This window comes from Aptenodytes patagonicus, chromosome 19, assembly GCF_965638725.1.
Source record: "Aptenodytes patagonicus chromosome 19, bAptPat1.pri.cur, whole genome shotgun sequence".
NCBI lineage: Eukaryota > Metazoa > Chordata > Aves > Sphenisciformes > Spheniscidae > Aptenodytes > Aptenodytes patagonicus.
The window spans coordinates 3158617-3173408 of NC_134967.1; the positions used below are offsets into that span (position 1 = coordinate 3158617).

A 14792-nucleotide genomic window follows, 5' to 3' on the forward strand; every position below is an offset into this window, starting at 1 on the left:
TGGCTCTAAGTTGCTAATGCGTTAGCACACAGTTGTTTCTCACACATCTTCCACATACCCTTTACTTCCCTCAGCCTTGATATCTTAACTCATTTTCCCTCCTGACAAATATGATTTCGACTTCAGACATTTTTACGCAAATGCTTCAGGCAAATGGTTTCTGAAATTTGATCCATAGACTGCCTGTCATCTGCTGAAAGTTGCCTTAGCACATGGAAATGCTGATTAAAGAAAAAGCAAATGTTGGAGTCAGTATAAACTTCTGTACTTGAGATGAGGCCTGAATAACAGAGAAAAAGCCACTGCTCTTTTATTCATTGTTCATTGGGACAATACCCACACAATGACAATTTATAAATTAAATATTTTGGATAGCAAGAGAGGCATCAAAACATTTCCTAGTGTGAAAAACAACTTATTTTTAGTAACAAGTGTCTTGTTTTTCTATACTTGGCTACAAAACAAAAAACAATTACTCACGTAAAGACAACAAAAGCATGAACCTTTTATTGACACAATTTTAGAGCACAGCCTGATGAGCTGCTATGGCTGTAGCGTACGAGTTTAAGTGGTTATTGTCTCCAGCTGCCTGTTTCTACCTTTTCTCCTCCCTCTCACTGAAGATTATCAGTCCCTCAATGACAAGGGCTTAACTGTTGACATAACCATTTTCTATCATGGTTCTGGAAAGTGATTTAGAAAACCTACTGTAAGAAGTGCACATATGTTACACTGCGGTAAATGACAGTCATCTGAAGTACATACGTGATTTTCAACACTGAATAAATGAGGAAGGCATTTAACCCAGAATACCCAGAGTTGTAAAGGCAATAAGGATTTAAAGCACTGCCTTACAGAAGCAAACATTCAACACCATCACTACTCAGCCACTAAACATAAAGAATCTGAGAGACAAGAAGTAAATATCAATTAAGTGATGGGTTGAAGGGGTCAATGCTAAAGGAAAGTCCCATCAAGCTGAAAATTTCCTCTAAGCTAAGCTTTCTTTCCCAAGTTGTTAAATAAATTAGTCAAAAATTTGAAAAGCAAATACTTTTTTCTTTACTTTGTTTCATTTGAGCAGTAAAAATACACTTTTCTTGTATTTCATATACTAATTCAAAATTATTTTGCTTAGAATTAATATTGTTTTCGAAGAATTTTCAAAACAAAAAATAAGCCTGGTATTTTTACAAATTTTTACAAATAAATGTTTTATTCAGCTTTTATAGAACTGGTTATATCCAAACCTCTCAATGGTATTTCTTAGAAGAATACGACAAATCTTAACATACTGATGTATTTAAACGTCCACATAACACAGCTTAGAGCTTAGGTAGATTCCTAACAGACTGCACTACTCCATACTCTTTCAGCTACAAGTTACCAGAGGAACCAGTTGACCATAAAATACTAGATGAGGAATTAAGCTACAGTAAACCAAAAGCTTCAACAAGTATTTATAAAGCTATTAATTTAAAACACTTCATCTTAAAATTTTATACTTGCAGTTCTGACAAGTTACATGTATGAGCTTTCTAACCGAAAAAATGCCTGAAAAATATTTCCCTACTTTTTCCTTCCTCCATGTTACCTATTTTGTTAACAATAAACTCAGCTATGTGGAAAGCAAGACTAATTGCACCGGAAAAAAAAATAATTAAGACTATCTACAGGTTTATGTACAGTCACTAGTTTTCTTTCTACCTAAATGAAACATGACATAAGAACAGAAGACGAAGTATCTGTAACACTACATTTACGTTTTAACTTCTAGTGCACAAAGTTCAACAAAAACAAGAAAACACGAACCAAATTCTACAACTGCTGCACAAATATTAGTTCCCCGTATGATCAATGACTACCAACAACGTATTTACTCTTGTCACCGCAAGCAGAAACAGGCTTTCACTTTGTACGCTAATGACTTTTTAGCTACACATACAGTCAAGTCCAATGCAAGATTTTCCAGAAAGCCCCAAATAAAATGATACTGCTCTGATTTGTCATCAGGGGAATTGTGACATATCAAGTTTAAAGAAGTGATGATGACCACATTAAATCAGTTTTAAAGTTAGCAATAGACTACAACTGTGTTAGTACATTGAAAAAGTCACGTCAGCAGCTCCATCAAATAGAGGTAACAATTATTTCCATTCAGCCTTTCCTCCAAACTCAACAGCAACACATACCTGCATCTACCAGTCAAAGACCTGAATATTGTTAACAACGTCTACCGCAGTAAACCTTGAAGATTCACTGAAGTCCTTAAGATAAAGAAAGGTTCTATGCCAAAAATGAAGCATGCACACCAGTACAGTAACCTGAATTTTTTAAATTAATTTCCAGAAAACATTGCCAAGTCTCATTTATTTCAAACCACCACCTACTACTGTACCTCATGAGTACAAAAATGCTATGCACTTTCTCAAGACATTAAAGCATCTGGGAAACAAACACAAGAGAAAGAAGATCTCCTGCATCACGTAATCTTAAGAGTTTCAGAAAAGTGTATTTAGAAAGGCTCATTGTTAGGCAACAAACTATATTTATTTAGGTAAGAATACACGAGGCATTCATACTTGAGGAAACACTGTGGTCACTCTAAAACAAAATGCTTGAAACAAAAAACATTTTGATGTTGTTTCTGAATTCTACGCTTAAGAATTTTAAATATTCCCTTACCAAAAAAATATAACTTACTGGGAATAAAGTTTGCAAACAAGAGCAAGTAACTGTATACAAACCCAACGTTACAGATCATCTTTTTCAAACTAAATCAGATGGTACTTCTAGTAAGCATTCCTAGGTTATACTAAATAGTCTATCTTCTGATTTTATAAGCCGTATTTATCATTTCTGTATGTGGGGATTTTTTTTTAACAATTCCCAGAATCAAAAAGCACTTTGAAAGAGAATGTTGCTTCCAATTCAGAGAAAGGAAAAACCAGGCATAAGGGTATCAATCCTATTCTGGAAGCTGAAAATGGGACATGCATTACGTCACTGCTCCGGTAAAAACATGTTCATTACAGAACCAGGAACAAAACTTGAAAGTCTCAACAGTCCGCCTTCCTAATGACCAGGGGTTCAGGCTGGGATACTGCAGGGCTTTGGAAACTGTCTTTTGCTTTTAGTTTTTAGTTGCGGCACATGATTTTTTTTTTTTTTTAGCATCAGGACATCTACATTTTTTCCATTCAATACTCTAATCCACAAATTTTCAATTTATTAAGTGAAACAAAGCTTGCAAAAAAAAAAAAAAATTAAGTTCATGTTAACTCTGAAAGATTAAAACATGTATTTGATAGAAACAAGAAGCACCATCTATGGGCACTTAATCACAAAGACATTCTCAGTTACTCAAGACTGCCAGAATAAGAATGGAGAAAAAACGGGCAAACAATGATTTTCTTAACACTAAAATCTATTACCTATTGTCCATTAAGAAAAAAGGCTTTGCTTACTGCCAGGTAACCAAATAAACTGTTATACCTTAGAAAGGTTTATTCAGATAACCATGCCAAGAAATCACCAACACAAAAACAAACCCCGAGTTTATTAATTAAACAGCAACTAGTCAAGAGAAGCAACAGAAAATAACACCTCTAACAACTGCAAATACACAGAAATACCATTCCAATCTTCAGACATAAGTACACCTTTTAATTCTACTTGCAAAGACAGTAAATTCAAATGAAAATTTTCTCAGACAACTACATTGCTGATTTACTACTACATGAAGAAGTCCATTTCCATCATTTCTTTTTACAGTACAGGGCTCAGCCTCCCAGTTTTGTCTACAGGCGTGTTTTATACAGAGCCAGAGAAGAAATATTTTTCAGCTAAGAATACAATCGCAGAAAAAACACATTGGTAAAAGAAATTATTTCATTGGAGGGGAGGCATTAAGTATCAGGATCATACCTGCCCTTTCACATGCTAACGAATTCCACAGCAAATATATTACAGTACTTTACAAAGGTATGCCAATGCAGATATTCAACACACATGAGTTTATGAACTCCAGTTGTTTATAAATCCCTGATAAAAAACATCACTGCACTGGAGGATGGACTTCAAGAGCCATTTTAGTTTTTACAGAAAAATAGTCGTTCACTTTGACTTTCTGCTTTACTTCCCTTCCATTTTCAAGCAAATATTCATGCAGAGAAGTAAGGATGGGTTATACAAATGTACATAAGTACTTCAACATCCTTCCCCCATCTTCCATGCTACTCTGGAAGAAGGTTCTTCAGATCCCCATACCTACACTAAACAGGCATCAATTCAGGAATCTCCAAACACCATACTCATCATTGCATCTCCATCTAAGATATATTATCCAAAGTGATGATTTGCCTTTTATTTAACGTAACTAGGGTTTCACTATAAGTGAAACTTGGCCTTATTTTTATGGTCTATGCCATGGGCAGACAGGCTGTTGAGACGCTTCCGCCCTAGCAAATCCTGGGAGCTATAATGCTTGAAAATCAACAGGTACTACTACATGGTTCTCGTTGCTGTCTCTACAAGTCCAATAGTTCCTCTGTTTCTTAAAAGTCACTCCCCCCATCTATCAGTGATACAGTTCCCTATCTGAAGAGCGCCGATGCTATCACTGATTCACCATCACGCGCTTCAACAGTTGGAAGAGCTGCAGGCCTCTCTGTCTATACCAAGGAAAGCATACCTCAATTCTTAACATGCACATCATTTTTATCAAAATGTGGCAAGTGTCAAAAGACAACAACATAATAATTACATACCACACTGCTGTACATCTCCAGTTCTTCTAATCTACTTAATATGTGTGAATAAACCGAAAAAGACTTTGCATCCAAATAACGTGCCCAAAGTCAAGAGCATAGGCTGCGAACAGCAAACTGGAGTGGCATCAGAAATGTAAGCAGCCTGGTTGATTACTCAAACGTAAAATAAGAAAAATATTCCTTTTGCCACTGAATGATCAGCTAGCAGGTGCAACCACATCACCCTCCCTTCCTTCTTCAACAGTTGAAAACAATTTAAAGTTTTCTTTACTATTTCAAAATGGAAATTCTGCAGCTTCATATGAATTTGAAACCACTAGAAACTTTACCGAAGGCTTCAGCTACGCGCTCATGAGAGAGTTATCAGCAATGCTCCACACGCTGCTCTGGCTTCAGATAGAAAATGTACTTGAAGGTACTACTCTTGATCTGTCCTAAACGTCTTACATGCAAATCTTCTCTCTCATCCCAAACATTCTTCCCCACGGTACCACTGCACCATCACAAAGAAATCTCTGGTTTATGTGACATCTCCTAGGAAGGGCATTTCCAGTGAGGAAACCAATTCTGAAATTAATTTCTCCAAGCCCCCTCTCACCCAGCTTGGCAGACACTTGATCTGCAGTGAGCTTTAAGGCAGGTGAATTGCCAAAACTTTTGAAGACCGTGTATTACTAACTATTTGGAAGACAACAGTTGTCTCGCAACATCAGGCTGGCAGCAGTTACAGAGCTCTGCCTCGCCGGCTGACACCTCTGAGGCAGCGTTTTCAAGAAAAAAACCCGAAAAAGGAGCCCAGGGGATAGAACACCTTCTTCCAAAGGGCCTCTGCCGCCATCCTCCTCCCTCGCCCTTGCTTTCACTCCCTAGACCCCCACTCTCCATAAGGCTCTCCCACATCCAGCTCCCGCAGGGCACAAGTCCCACATTCACTCCTCGCACCTGCAACCGCTGCCCGCACGCCCACCCTGCGGCCACGGCTGCCTCGCCCCCGCCTGCCACCTCCCTCCGGGCCCCCACCGGGGCGGCTCCACCCCCCCGAAGGAGGCTCCTCCGCGGGCCGCGCCGCCGCTGCCGCCGTCCCCTCCTCCCGCGCCGGGCCCCCTCCCAGCCGCGCCCCCGGCCCCGGCGCCGCGCCGCTGGCTCTGCCCACCACCCCCACGCCCCGTCCCGCCCTCCGGCGCGGCGGCGCCCGCGGGCAGCGCGGCGGGCCCCGCCGCCTCCCTCTTACCTGCGCCGCTGCCGCCGCCTGCGGCCCGGCTCGGAGCGGCGCGGAGCGGCCTCAGCTCCGGCACCATCCGGGCGCCATTTTGTCTCCAGCCTCGGAAGTGACGTTGGGGGGAGGCCAAGCGGGCAGGTCCCCCCGCCGCGGGACCCCCTTCGGAGCGGGGCCGCCCCGCGGCCACCCCCCCCGCTGCCCCCCACCGCCCCGCACCCGTTTCACCCCCAGTATTTCCCCGAGAGCGCCTCAGCTCATCCCACCTGCCGGAGCCGGCCTCCGCACCGCGGCCTCCAGCCACCACCCTCATCCCAGACAATGAGCTGTGGAGAAGAGCAGGTTCTCTTTCCCTATTTCTTTTTTTTTTTTTTTTTTGTCTGTTTTTCTTCTTTTCGTGGTAATGCAGCTCCGCAGGGAGGTGGTTTTCTCGCCTCTGACTGAAAACGAAAAAATAAATCAGTGCCTGAGGGGAAATTATTTCAGTAGCTGGAGGTGATGTATGGGAAGATCCTCACCCCCTGAGGAGGCGCGGGCGGTTTCTCTGGGCTAGCAGTCTGACAGGCTGAGACCCGTTTTTGCTGCACATATGTTGTGCTGTCCCGTGTAAATCAAATTTTTCTCCCTGTAATTTCTGAGCAAGTACCTGAGGGGAAAAAAAGCCCATCTCCCACCTCCTGGGAGATGATAGTATTTGTATTACAGGGTGTAACAGTGTCTCCCTTTAATTTGAAGAGCAAAATAATTTTCTCTCACTTGAATTTTGTATTCATAATAATGTCAAAGAGACATAATCCTCCTGGGCTAGGACTATTTTTTACGTGGAAATGTTAGGAATTTGCCATTTTTCCAAAGCAAAGAACCCTGACTTAAACCCATAGGAGATGGAAGTCATTAATACAGTTATAGATGAGAGGTTTAAAGTTCAGAAATGTTTTACATTTCTTTGATTATTTTGTTTTCACATTTATTGTGCACGTACATCAAAGAGTAACATTAAAACTGTCGACACACAATATAGTACCAGGATAGATGAGTCCCATTCCATGAAGCTGGAAGGTTTCCTTAGCAAGTAGCCAAGCAAATCACCTGGCTACCCAGTCTTGTCAAACTGAAGCTTTTTAAAACAATCCACCATATTTCCAACAAACATAGCTACAAAGATAACCTTTCAAGCGTTAAGGAAAATGTACCCTCTGAAGCCAGAGAATTTGAATGCCTCTGTGGTAATGCTTAACTTTGCCAAGCAACAGCAGACTGAAAAATAACAGGACACAGTGATCTTCCCACCTGGAATACTCCGGATGTATTTATATTTTAAAATGTTATTTAAGTATACCAAAATCAGTTTTGAAATCTCTAATTTCAGTAGTAACAAATCCTCATGTAAATATGTTTAAACTACTTTAACTTACTAGGCTAAATTAATTTAATTCAAATTTAGCTGTATTAACATTTCATTTTATAAGTAAGCTAGACTAAATACACCTCTAAGTTTTGGGCTTATTTTAAGAAAAACCAAGGTTCCCATTTGACATGTTAGAGCCTTGTACCTATAACAGAAAAAACAAAAACATAGAACAAAATGAGTACCATATCAGCTAGAGTATGAACCTTTCTACCTTCAAGGTTATTAAGTATAAGGTTTCCTGAAAGTATCACAAATAATACAAATTATTACTTTCCTCAACATATTTATAGGTCTAGAAAATTTCCACAAAAGCTCAAAATACACCCCTTTTAAAAAATAAATTAGCCTATTGCCTTCTTACTTCTTTAACCTTTTTTCCTGTATTCTAGTGGTATTGTTACTGAGATTGTAAACCAGGTAGGGTAGGTATCAACAAGCTAGCCCAGACTTACAGCACTAACTACAAAACATTAATGTTTTTAACACTTCCCTTGAGTTTATTCATTCTACTTTTATAGAATGCTTTTATAACTTCATTACTACAGTATTAATGTTTACTCACTCATTTAAGGCTGAAAGGAGTAAAGGCTTTTGATCAAATACTGATACTACTTCTCTATTCCTTCCTGGCCAAGGCTGCACTGGCTCTTCAGAGGCTTAATTTGAAGACTCACCCTGCTACTGATTGGAGGATGTCACTTTAAAAGTCACGTTGGAAGACCTCAGTAGTCTTAGGCTGAGGGCTAGAGTGTGAAGGTGAGGGCTTTTTTTCAGTGAGGCTGACTTTCTGTCTTTTCCTGTATTTTTTATTTCCTTACAGATTTTGCTTGGTTTTGGCTTTGCATAGTGACAATGTAGGAATGTTGTGTAGCTGAGGTTATTTTCTTGGTTTATACTTGGCTTAATTGAAGACTTTAAGAAGTTGGGGTTTTTTTATATGTTTTAGTTTCAAATGTTTATTCTTGAACAGCTTTATAATGGATGGTTTTAAAACCTTAAATTGTTTCTACTTGCTCAAAAACATTTTATTTCTTATTGCGTAGAAACATAATGCTAAACCAATATGAAAGTCTTTATAGCTGTATAATCACTTAATGAAGACTACCTAACTTTGTGTTGCTTTTAACACTTACTATTCATTCTATTAAATTTTTTTTTGGTACTGTATTATATTGTAGGTGAAGAAGGGACTCTTGAAAAGCTGGAGCTCTGAACTAAGTAGGAACACTCTTTTCTCAGGTAGCTCATTCCAACTGTTTGCTTTTGTGTATGTAACTGCTACTAATACAAGGTTATAGTTTTATGTTAACAAAAGCTAATACTTTCAAGAAAAGTTCTTGTTAAAGTTCATAGTTTCTTGGAAGGTTTATGTTATAAATGTTCGAAGAATTTTGAATGCTAAGGTAAACTATATTACTCAATTTTTTATTTTTTTAGTCTGTTAGTTAATAAGACTTTAACTGTTAGAAGAGAGTAAGCAAAAACAAAGAATCTAAATGTTGAAGAGTTTGCTAATCGCTCCCTAAGACAGGATAGGCTTTTAGATTGATTTGCATTTATTATTGTATCTATAAACTAAGGAACTCACACTTGTAGGTGTTTTAAAACACCTTTTTTTCAAAGTTCTCAGAGTAAAAAACAGTAATATTCATTCAATATCTGTATGAAACATAGCTGTCATAAGCATGTTATGTGTACAACTGCAAAAAGTGGAAAAAACTTGTCTGGTGCTGTCAGTTTATCAGTAATTTTGGTAACTAACAGTTGGAATGTTGTTATCAGAATGAGCTGTGCGTAGTCCTGGTCTTACCCTAGGTATTCCTAAGCCACTTGCTCAGCTGTGTCAGCTGTTTGGTAGTAAATACACTGCTGTACCTGTATCCTATTTGTTTCCATTCTTACACAAGTGGTGCACAGTCTCTTCTAGGCTTGATATTGGCAATTTTTAATTTGAAACATCCCCCAAGACTTTCAAAGAATAAAAGCATACTTGGTGCATTAAAGAAATCACTTCTGACAAAAAAACTTCCTTTTAAACTGTAAGCATCATTACTATATACATAGTAAAAAGTTCTCATTTAGTACTGCATAGTATAGTGTTTCTATTTATGTCTTACAGCAGATTCTTTTTCTTTTAAAAATTCAGACAGCAGAAGTAATACGAAGAAAAGATAAAGCATGAAAGAAAAGTGAGAGGAAAGAGGTAGGGTACTTCTGTCTGCTAGAAATCTTATTAAAATCTTCCAAAATACTGTACTGAGTCTGCCTGCCCGCAACCCAGTCCCTGCATCACAATAATGAATTAATAATAAAAATATGTATGACAACAAGCGAATTATCTATGCTCTAGATCTCCTTAGGGTAAAGATGAGAATGCCTGTGATGAATACTAGCTTGTGGATGTAATTGTGTAAGTACTAACCTGATAAAGTTAGTATAGGAACTCCTACTGTACAGAATAAAATAAATGAACACACAAGGGATGCAAATAAGCCACACTGCAAATATAACAGTATCTATGTCAAATGCTTGGTGAACCTGTTATAAGGGTATCCTTGAATAATAATGTTAGTTGTGTGTGATAATAAAACACTTGGAAAATACACACTTTACTTTTGGAATTGCTTGAAATAACTTGAGTGGTGTTGTTAAGCTGTCTAATAGTAATACTGATTTCTTCTGGTGTCAGTGGGACTCATTAAACCAAAAGAGGGTAGACGAGGCAGTAAAATTGCTTTGTAGAATCCTTGTATTGTTCATGCAGTGACCTGTAATGGATTAAATTTTATGATCATCTTCACAGATTTCTGCTGCCTTTTGTGACACAAGAATAGGGACATATCCACAAACATAAACTTCCACTTTATCTGTGAAAGTAGACTTGAAGATTTGGAGAAACTTGAGGCATAAGGCATGATTTGTCAGCTCAATATTACATATATTGAACTACAGGGATTCCAATTATTCTACCTTAGGGGCCTCACTGACAGTTTCCCAGCCTGTGTATTTTTGGCTTACCCCATCACTCTTACTCTAAGCAGCTGTGCTTTGCTCAAGTGTTAATAGACACTATTGTTTTACAACTAGCTGTCACTTAACCAGGTTCTGTATATTTAGTCTGCATGCTTTGAGTGTGAGTAAAATACCTCTGTACCTTCAGTACAATTTTTTTCCATACGCTTCTAGTGTAGCAAGACCCATAATTCTGTAATCAAGTATGTTTTTCCCCTGTTTTCTTGTTGATTATTCAAGTTCCAAATAACTTATACTTTTCTGTGCTGCTGTGATTCAGTTAATATATAGTTTTTAGAAGTGAAAGGTGGACCAGAAAGATGCTGGTATTTGACACCCTTTCTTCTAAAGAAATGCAAGAGCTATGTGAGGTAGTCTACTCTGGCATATGTCTTTCTGATTAAAAAATAGATTGATTTCTTTCACTAATAACTGCTGCTTTTAACAGATAGAATGTTAGGTGTTATTTCAATACTTTGTTTGAAACAAAACACTACCAAAGGGAAAACTTGGATGAGACTCACTCCTTTTACACTGTAAGGCCTTACTAACATTTGAAAGGAGACTGAGGATCAGTGTAGTATGGACAGTATGTTTTTAAAGCTGTGGTAGGCTCCAACAGGACAGAATCTTTGTCAAAGTTCAAAGCTACATTTCTTTCTGGAAATAATTAGTGTTTATCTCAACTGTGATAACCAAAGTACTGACACAAATTGAGTTTCTTATGTGGATAAGGGGATTTTTAGTTTAGGAGTGTCACTGCATGCTTACTTGCAAAAGGTGAAAAAAGGATTTTGTAGGGGAGCAAAATAACTTATCTCTGGCCTGGGATTAGTATTGCTAGTTTGGAGTCATTAAATAGTAGAAACTCACTTATTTGTAAATACTTTAGCGTGTCACTCTTGATGTAGAAGTCTTCCATGTATGAATCCTAGGGCTTTCAAGCTGTTCATTTAAGTTACAACTTTCTCTCTGAAGCTTACTGCAACATGCTACCTTCTCAGAGTGAGAAATGCTATAGCAGGCCAATCACCTCTTGTTTTAGAGGTATTCAAGTGAGGCTAACAGACTGGCAGCATTAAAAAGGCAGGTGACAGATTTTGGCTAGTTGTGAGGGTAATGTGAAGGAATCATCCATTGTTACAGTAAAAATACAGCTTCCAGTATCAACCTTGTCTCAAACACTCTTGTTCTATAATTCAGTCAATTCCTTGTAGTATTCTTCACTTCTATCAGAGCACATCTGTAACTGTTAATACTGTTTTTTCCAGAACCCATCATTCAATCACACTGAACAGGAACAAGCTGTCTAGTTTTGCCATAGCTTGTGCTCATCTTTGTTCCCCTCTTGCCCCTGCTTATTGGCAGGTAGACTTCTCAATTTTCTTTGCTTGGAAGTTTTTGCTTTTGTTGATTATGTTGTGTAGTCACTTATTCGTGCTTGAAATTTAGGTAGATCTGGCTATGTGTGTACAAGTCATCTTTATTTTCCCTGCATTTACATTGAGAATATGTACCACCTGGTGGTGTTCCAGTGGACTTGCACTTCAGTTTACACTATTTCTGGTGGTCAGAGAAGCCTACAAATCTTTAGTTGATTAAAGTTCTGAATGCTTAAACTTTTTGTATTCTGAAAACATCAACATTGCTGCTGTTGTACTCTCTAAAATCATGAGTTAGCCTTTCAGGTTACCTGGGTGTGCTTAAGCACACTCAGGCACATAATGTCAGCACACAGCAGAGACAAATACTAGCAAAAACTTTTTTGCAAATCTGGATGTCTGACTGAATATATTCAGGGTGACTGAAAAGGTGACTCTTAGGTGGTTAGAGACAGGGAAATTCTTGTGTGTAGAAGTCTTAGTGAGCCATGGCAGGAAAAATATTTCTAGAAAGATTTTTCTCATCAGAGGGTCTAAAGTAGCCTTGAAACTAGCTCGACCCAAGTGATACCAATACGGCCTGTTCTTCTCTTGTTAATTGGAACAAAGTCTCTAATATCAAAACTTTCTGTGCTATTCTAGTTTGTCCTTATAAACATGGGAGACAATGTGCTGCATGTTATGGCTTAAACTAATAATTTTGCTGGGAAAGACTGATAGAGTTGAACTGCTAAGGTTGCTGGTTACTTAATAGCTCTGAATTTAAGTAATATTACCATTTTCTTCTAAAAGAGCATTTTTGGCAGATAAAACAAAGAATTGGCTGAACTACTAAGATATTTAGGTAACTTGTGCTTTGAAATGTCCTGGGGAATGAGACTCTTAAAACTCAAGCACTTAAGTATTCCTGCTTTTTTTCACTTCCTTCTGGTTTAAGTGATCCTTTCTAACTTAGCCTCAAGGTCCTTCACGGTCCTTATTTTTATTTCTGCTTTCTACAGCCTGGGTCATCTTTGCACCAGTAGCAGGTTTTGTTACAAAAATCTAACTTTTCACAACTTAAAGCAGTGTCCAAGCTTATCAATGGAGTTTTACACTGCTCACAAATGTGTCATAGTTTGCTTGTCATTCTTGTCTGAGTTTGTTGCTTGCCTGTTATACTGTATATAAGTTCCTCATCTGCTGGCGAACAAGTGTTGTTTTTCCTAGAGCTGTGGAGAGGTTCCTTTTCAGGACCACTTTATGGAATTGATGATATGGTCATACCTAGTTAGTCTTAGATATTTGGCTTCCATATGCATGCTCCAAGTGGCCTTCCCACAATATGACTGACTTTAGCAAAAAGGTAACCAGGATATCTGATGGGGCAGGGTAATGGTGTCAAGTCAGTGAAGACAGTTCATTAGCTCTTGATCGCCTAAGACTTTATTTTCTCCATTTTACAGAACAGATGACTTCCATCCGAGACTGAATAGACATGCTTCACTTGAACATTGCCCTCTCCAGAACTTGACAGCTGCTGAGGTCTTTAGTCCATCAGGTAAGTTATGTAGGACTTAGTAGGAATAGTACTTAGGTGATGGCTAGTAACTAGTTAAAATTCATCTGTGTCAATTACACCAACAGTGACACAGGGATAAAGATAAGGTCCATTTAAATTTAGGTAAATCTAAATTTATCAACTGACATTGGATGGCATCCAGTGCAAACTAGAGCAGATGTTTTAGGACTGCCTCTATAAACTGTTTCAAACACTATGCGATTGGGCCCAGAAAATGGATGACCACAAGTCTCTTAGCTGAATTAACACTTAAACTTACTTAAACACAAGAAGTACTTATGTTGAGAGAAGATGCTGGCAATACTCTGTGGAAGGGAAAGCATGGTAAGAATAGTGTTTAACTCTTGTTTTGGCTACCTTCTACTTGTGTAGTGACATGCTGGCACTGAGGATGAAATAGCACTGAGCATGGAAAAAGCATCTGGTTGTTGTCTGTACTACTGCTTCTTCCAACTTCTGGCAACTGGATCAATCAAAAACACTTGAGGTGCTGTATAGATGGTGTAGGCATACTCTGTGAAACTGATATGTAACTTTGGTTTTGTTGGAAGCATTTTAAAAATAAAATCAGGCTTGATGGCTAGGAGGCAATATATAATAATCTGAAGCTTTTCTATTATGAACATGTTCATTTTTCTTGTAAAAATGCCTTCAGTAATTTTTACCACTAGCTGGTGCTAGGATACAGTTTACTGAGTGTGCAGTCATGATGCAGCTGCATTATTAGCCTGCAGTGAGGAGTCTTTCATTTTACTATTCTGGTTGTGTATTTCTTTATATGTTGCTTCTTGTCAGGTGTATGAAATCTTAAGTCATTCTTGTGGTTCTTGCTCAGTTTTCTGTATGAAATGCAAGCATGCTTTACCTTCTCAGATACTTCTATTGCTTTCCACTTAATCAAGCGTGCTTATTGTGGAAGTAAGCTAATTATTAATCATGACAAAATGAGCTAGAAAAATCCATCAGGAAAACTATTTTCAAGGAGTAACTTCATAATTATGAGTTAAACATTTCTTAAGTTCAGCACTTCTGGGTTTAAATGAACAGATGGCAGGGCTTGCCTCCCTGTGAGTTGTTAGTAGCAATGTATGTTTTCATAATCTCATTAATATTTTGTCTCTTACAAAGAGACAGATCTTAGTGCCAGGAGTAGGTTCCTCAGGCTAAGTCCAGCTCTGGATCACGGAGGTAACTTTATGCAGCAACTTACTGTGTAAATTCTTTCACTACTTTAGTAATAAAGCAAAGGCACCCTGTTAAAAATGTAAGCTGTTATTTTATTATACAACTTACCTTAAGGGCTGGTTTTTGGGTCAAAATCTCTTGTACCACCAATTTCTAAAGCTATGTCTAAGTGGTGAGAAGTGCATTTTTCTTAATTCTCTTTGTACAAACAGTTTGTACGGGTGTAGGCAGCAAAACACTGACAGTTCTGCAA

At 38.3% G+C, this 14792-nt stretch overlaps 1 protein-coding gene across 3 annotated transcripts in view; it reads right to left on the bottom strand.

The window, feature by feature from the left end:
- Window positions 1-6067, bottom strand: part of PRDM2 (PR/SET domain 2) — a 74256-nt gene extending 68189 nt beyond the window's left edge. For all 3 annotated transcript variants that reach the window (XM_076355907.1, XM_076355906.1, XM_076355908.1), the window contains exon 1: window positions 6004-6067. The gene's annotated coding sequence lies outside the window, so the exon portion shown is untranslated. The remainder of the gene's footprint in view (window positions 1-6003) is intronic.
- Window positions 6068-14792: the final 8725 nt, after the last annotated feature.